This window comes from Trachemys scripta, chromosome 4 (genome assembly GCF_013100865.1).
Source record: "Trachemys scripta elegans isolate TJP31775 chromosome 4, CAS_Tse_1.0, whole genome shotgun sequence".
Classification (NCBI taxonomy): Eukaryota; Metazoa; Chordata; order Testudines; family Emydidae; genus Trachemys; species Trachemys scripta.
In genome coordinates this window covers 140,467,657-140,473,597 of record NC_048301.1, presented here as the reverse complement: position 1 = coordinate 140,473,597, position 5,941 = coordinate 140,467,657, and positions in this window count along the sequence as shown.

The window sequence follows — 5,941 nt, the reverse complement described above, 5'->3', positions numbered from 1 at the left end:
TATCTAGGGAGGTGGTGGAATCTCCTTCCTTAGAGGTTTTTAAGGTCAGGCTTGACAAAGCCCTGGCTGGGATGATTTAGTTGCGGTTGGTCCTGCTTTGAGCAGGGGGTTGGATTAGATTACCTCCTGAGGTCCCTTCCAACCCTGATATTCTATGATTCTATGAAATGTGAGAAGTATGCATAATAAGCAGGAAGAACTGGAAGTGCTAATAAATAAATATAACTATGACATTGTTGGCATCACGGAAACTTGGTGGGATAATACACATGATTGGAATGTTGGTGTGGATGGGTACAGCTTGCTCAGAAAGGATAGACGGGGGGAAAAGGGAGGAAGTATTGCCTTATATATTAAAAATGTACACACTTGGACTGAGGTGGAGATGGACATAGGAGACGGAAGTGTTGAGAGTCTCTGGGTTAGGCTAAAAGGGGTAAAAACAAGGGTGATGTCATGCTAGGAGTCTGCTACAGGCCACCTAATCAGGTGGAAGAAGTGGATGAGTCTTTTTTTAAACAACTAACAAAATCATCCAAAGCCCAAGAGTTGGTAGTGATGGGGGACTTCAACTATCCAGATATATGTTGGGAAAATAACACAGTGGGGCACAGACTATCCAATAAGTTCTTGGACTGCATTGCAGACAACTTTTTATTTCAGATGGTTGAAAAAGCTACTGGGGGGGGAAGCTGTTCTAGATTTGATTCTAACAAATAGGGAGGAACTCATTGAGAATTTGAAAGTGGAAGGTAGCTTGGGTGAAAGTGATCATGAAATCATAGAGTTTGCAATTCTAAGGAAGGGTAGAAGGGAGAACAGGAAAATAGAGACAATGGACTTCAGGAAGGTGGATTTTGGTAAGCTCAGAGAGCTGATAGTCATGATTCCCATGGGACCTTACCTAAGGGGAAAAGCAACTGAGGAGAGCTGGCAGTTTTTCAAAGGGACACATTAAGGGCCCAAAAGCAAGCTATTCCGCTGGGTAGGAAAGATAGAAAATGTGGTAAAAGACCACCTTGGCTTAACTACAAGATCTTGCATGATCTAAAAAATAAAAAGGAGTCATATAAAAATGGAAACTAGGACAGATTACAAAGGATGAATATAGGCAAACAACACAGGAATGCAGGGGCAAGATTAGAAAGGCAAAGGCACAAAATGAGCTCAAACTAGCTACAGGAATAAAGGGAAACAAGAAGACTTTTTATCAATACATTAGAAGTAAGAGGAAGACCAAAGACAGGGTAGGCCCACTGCTCAGTGAAGAGGGAGAAACAGTAACAGGAAACTTGGAAATGGCAGAGATGCTTAATGACTTCTTTGTTTCGGTCTTCACCGAAAAGTTTGAAGGAATGCCTAATATAGTGAATGCTAATGGGAAGGGGGTAGGTTTAGAAGATAAAATAAAAAAAGAACAAGTTAAAAATCACTTAGAAAAGTTAGATGCCTGCAAGTCACCAGGGCCTGATGAAATGCATCCTAGAATACTTAAGGAGCTAATAGAGGAGGTATCTGAGCCTCTAGCTATTATCTTTGGAAAATCATGGGAGACGGGAGAGATTCCAGAAGACTGGAAAAGGGCAAATATAGTGCCCATTTATAAAAAGGGAAATAAAAATAACCCACGAAACTACAGACCAGTTAGTTTAACTTCTGTGCCAGGGAAGATAATGGAGCAAGTAATTAAGGAAAACATCTGCAAACACTTGGAAGGTGGTAAGGTGATAGGGAATAGCCAGCATGGATTTGTAAAGTACAAATCATGTCAAACCAATTGGATAGCTTTCTTTCATAGGATAACGAGTCTTGTGGATAAGGAAGTGGTGGATGTGGTATACCTAGACTTTAGTAAGGCATTTGATACGGTCTCACATGATATTCTTATCAATAAACTAGGCAAATACAACTTAGATGGGGCTACTATAAGGTGGGAGCATAACTGGCTGGATAACCATACTCAGAAAGTAGTTATTAATGGTTCCCAATCCTACTGGAAAGGTATAACACGTGGGGTTCCACAGGGGTCTGTTTTGGGACTGGCTCTGTTCAATATCTTCATCAACGACTTAGATATTGGCATAGAAAGTACGCTTATTAAGTTTGCGGATGATACCAGACTGGGAGGGATTGCAATTGCTTTGGAGGATAGGGTCATAATTCAAAATCATCTGGACAAATTGGAGAAATGGTCTGAGGTAAACAGGATGAAGTTTAATAAAGACAAATGCAAAGTGCTCCACTTAGGAAGGAAAAATCAGTTTCACACATACAGAATGGGAAGAGACTGTCTAGGAAGGAGTATGGCAGAAAGGGATCTAGGGGTTATAGTGGACCACAAGCTAAATATGAGTCAACAGTGTGATGCTGTTGAAAAAAAGCAAACATGATTCTGGAATGCATTAACAGGTGTGTTGTGAGCAAGACACGAGAAATCATTCTTCCGCTCTACTCTGCTCTGGTTAGGCCTCGGCTGGAGTATTGTGTCCAGTTCTAGGCACTGCATTTCAAGAAAGATGTGGAGAAATTGGAGAGGGTCCAGAGAAGAGCAACAAGAATGATTAAAGGTCCTGAGAACATGACCTATGAAGGAAGGCTGAAAGAACTGGGTTTGTTTAGTTTGGAAAAGAGAAGACTGAGAGGGGACATGATAGCAGTTTTCAGGTATCTAAAAGGGTGTCATAAGGAGGAGGGAGAAAACTTGTTCATCTTAGCCTCTAAGGATAGAACTAGAAGCAATGGGCTAAAACTGCAGCAAGGGAGGTTTAGGTTGGACATTAGGAAAAAGTTCCTAACTGTCAGGGTGGTTAAACACTGGAATAAATTGCCTAGGGAGGTTGTGTAATCTCCATCTCTGGAGATATTTAAGAGGAGGTTAGATAAATGTCTATCAGGGATGGTCTAGACAGTATTTGGTCCTGCCATGCAGGCAGGGGACTCGATGACCTCTCGAGGTCCCTTCCAGTCCTAGTGTCTATGAATCTATGAACAGCCTCTGCAGAGATGCTGAAGAGATCTTCGGTGTTAACGACCAGTTTTGGGAATAGATTCCTTTTTGCAGCCTGCCCTGACTTTGGCATTTTCAGTGAGGACTGTCCCAGGCACCTCCGGGTCACAGGAGGGAGAGAAGCCAGGAGGAATAGTTATGAGCATGACTCCTAGAGGAAGTAGGGGCATAGTGTTTCCTGGGCACAGAGCTGGAGTGACAGACTTGGAAGTTTCTGAATACAGAGATTGCTGGCTGTTGGTTATTTCTACTGGTGTTCCAGGAAACAGGATTTTGCGTACATTCTTTGTAACCCCTCCCCCACGGATTATACCAAAGAATAGAGCTGATTTATATCATCAATTTTTCCTCCTAATACAATCAAAACCACAATGCCTCACAGGTTGGCACCACTTAGGAGGAGGGGGCACCGACATGCCCCAGAGCACACAAAATACCAGCCAAACCTGCACACACATGAGGGATAATTTCTGCTACCATAGTGAACAAGGGAAGCGTCATCACTGGGCCTGCCATTGATCTCCTTGGGGAGGGAGGTGATGACCACAATGTCCTTGTGCATCTGCAGCCATGGATCAGTGCATGGGCCCATCCCTGTGGTGACCTCACCCTTTCATATCAATCGAACATGACTGTCAGTCAGCACCACACCTTTGGTGTTACTGGGATAGTTTCTAGGTTGGTGGTTGTGACATACCAGTGTCCAACCCAGACTAATCAGCAGCTGTGTCACACCTGCCTGGCAATGCCTTGCTGAAGGGCCATCCATCTGGGCCTCTCACAAACAAGCATCTAGCAGGCAAATCACACCCTGAGCGTGTGTGTGTAACTGCAGCCTGGCCAGGAATACCTGAGTTACACTCAGACTCTTACCACCCTTGGTCATACTGCAGAGTGACCCCAACACACTCCCCAGTCTCCAAAATGTACGTCCTGTGTTGCCCAGTCCTCTTCTGGACAATGCAAGCTACATTGTCCATTATTTGTTTAACAGCACTAATATGCATGCAACTTAGTTTCTCAGACACTTCTATTTAAACACACTGGATTAGATAAAACAATAAAACAAAGTTTATTGACGACAAAGATAGATTTTAAGTGAGTGCAAATAAGGAGGCATAGAAGTCGGACATGGTTACAAGAAAACTAAAGCTACAATGCAACTTGTGCCTAAGTTAACAAATGATGTGAAATTCAAAGCAAAAATTTCCTCACCACATGCTTTCAGCCGTCTTACTGACCAAACTTCTTAAGTCAGGACCCCTCCCCCCAGTCCAATGGCTGCTTCCTTTATCCCTTCAGATGCAGTGAATCAATGGGCAGAGAGAGAGAAAGAGAGAGAGAGAGAGAGCTGCCTTGGGATGTCTCCCCCTTCTTTTTAGAGTCCTTTCCCCCCCCTTTGAGAGCCAGGTCCACCTTGTTACAAGAAGACAAAATGTCTATGTAGAAAGATGTTCCCTGCTGCTTTTTCCTCACCTTTTTTGGGCTTCCTTTGTTTCCCTTCCTGCTTGATGACTCTGGTTACTGTTTAGACACAAAATTAAGCAGAGTACACATTTCTTTGTTAGGACAGAGCAGTTTGCCAGCCTCAGTTTGGAACATGTATTAATAATATGATTCATGTTATTTCTTTTTTGGTTGGGAAATTGGAGTTTCCATTCAACTATTTTTTCCATGAAATTATCTTTCCCCTGGAAATTATAAGATTTTCATCAAAATACCAAACTCCCCTCCTCCCTAAACTGTGGCTGTGGGACTCTGGTGATGTTCCAGGGCAGTTCAGCAGGAGGAGAGACCATCATGCATCTTAGGGGATGTAATCCAGCCTGGGAGCCTGCCCTATGGAACAGATTGTTGGTGTGTTGTATCTGATGAAACCCCATGGTATTTCCAAGCTGAAATATTAACTTTTTAGCAAAAACATTTCAGTCACCTCAAACAAACCCCCTTTGTAGATCAGCTATACGCAGTACCCGGCTTGCATTGAAAACAACAAGATAAAATACCCCCCTAAGCTCATATTCTGTAACTACAGTAGAAATTGCATCATTTAATAACACAGTAGGAAAGAGTAATCCCCAGGGCATGAATTAAACCAAAGGTGGCTTTGGTTCACTGAATGCATTAATTAGGAGTTATGGCTCTCTGAGGTCAGCTATTCCCAGTTGCTTAAGGAATCATGTCACAAATCTGACTATAAAACTTCCCAAATACCCCAAACAGGCAGTTTCTGTCAATGAGGAAACACCAACACATCGCTCTCTCTCTTCTCAGTAGGTACGTGTTATTGTCCTGAATTACAGTCACACACACACACGCAGACCCCATGGTGATAAGCAAGTATTGAATTCAAGACCTCCAGCCCCAATTCCTACCCCTTCAGCTAAAGGAGCAACCTCTTTGGTTGGAAAAAATAGCCAATTACATAGTCATCGAAGCCAGTGCTTTCCGTTATGTCTCTGGGTTTTCATACAGGCTAAAGTAAATGCCCAAAAGCTTAATTAGAACAGTAAGAAACTTTACTCCAAACTGACATGCCAAGCCACAGAGCTCCCCTTGCCCAAAGAAGGTAGAAAGATTGACACTCCTTTACTCTCACCCCTTCTTTAGCTAAGGAATAATCTCTACAGACTGATTCTCTTACAGCAGAGTCACAAGTCACTGTTTTCTTTCGGATAAGTGAACAGGAGTGTTTGTATGTGGGGCATGATTAACCTGTGTGTCAGTGTATTTGCACAGTGTGTGCATCTTATCGAAAACCTGGAATGACCAGCTGTGAACATCTGGCTCTGTGGACTAAGCCCTTCCCTGAGCGGGTACTGATGTCCATTGAGAAACTGACCTCCATTTATCTTCACTTATTTCATTACAGAGAAGGGACAGGTTTTCCGCACCATCCACCTGCCCACATATCTGTAGCTGCCTGATCTCTGT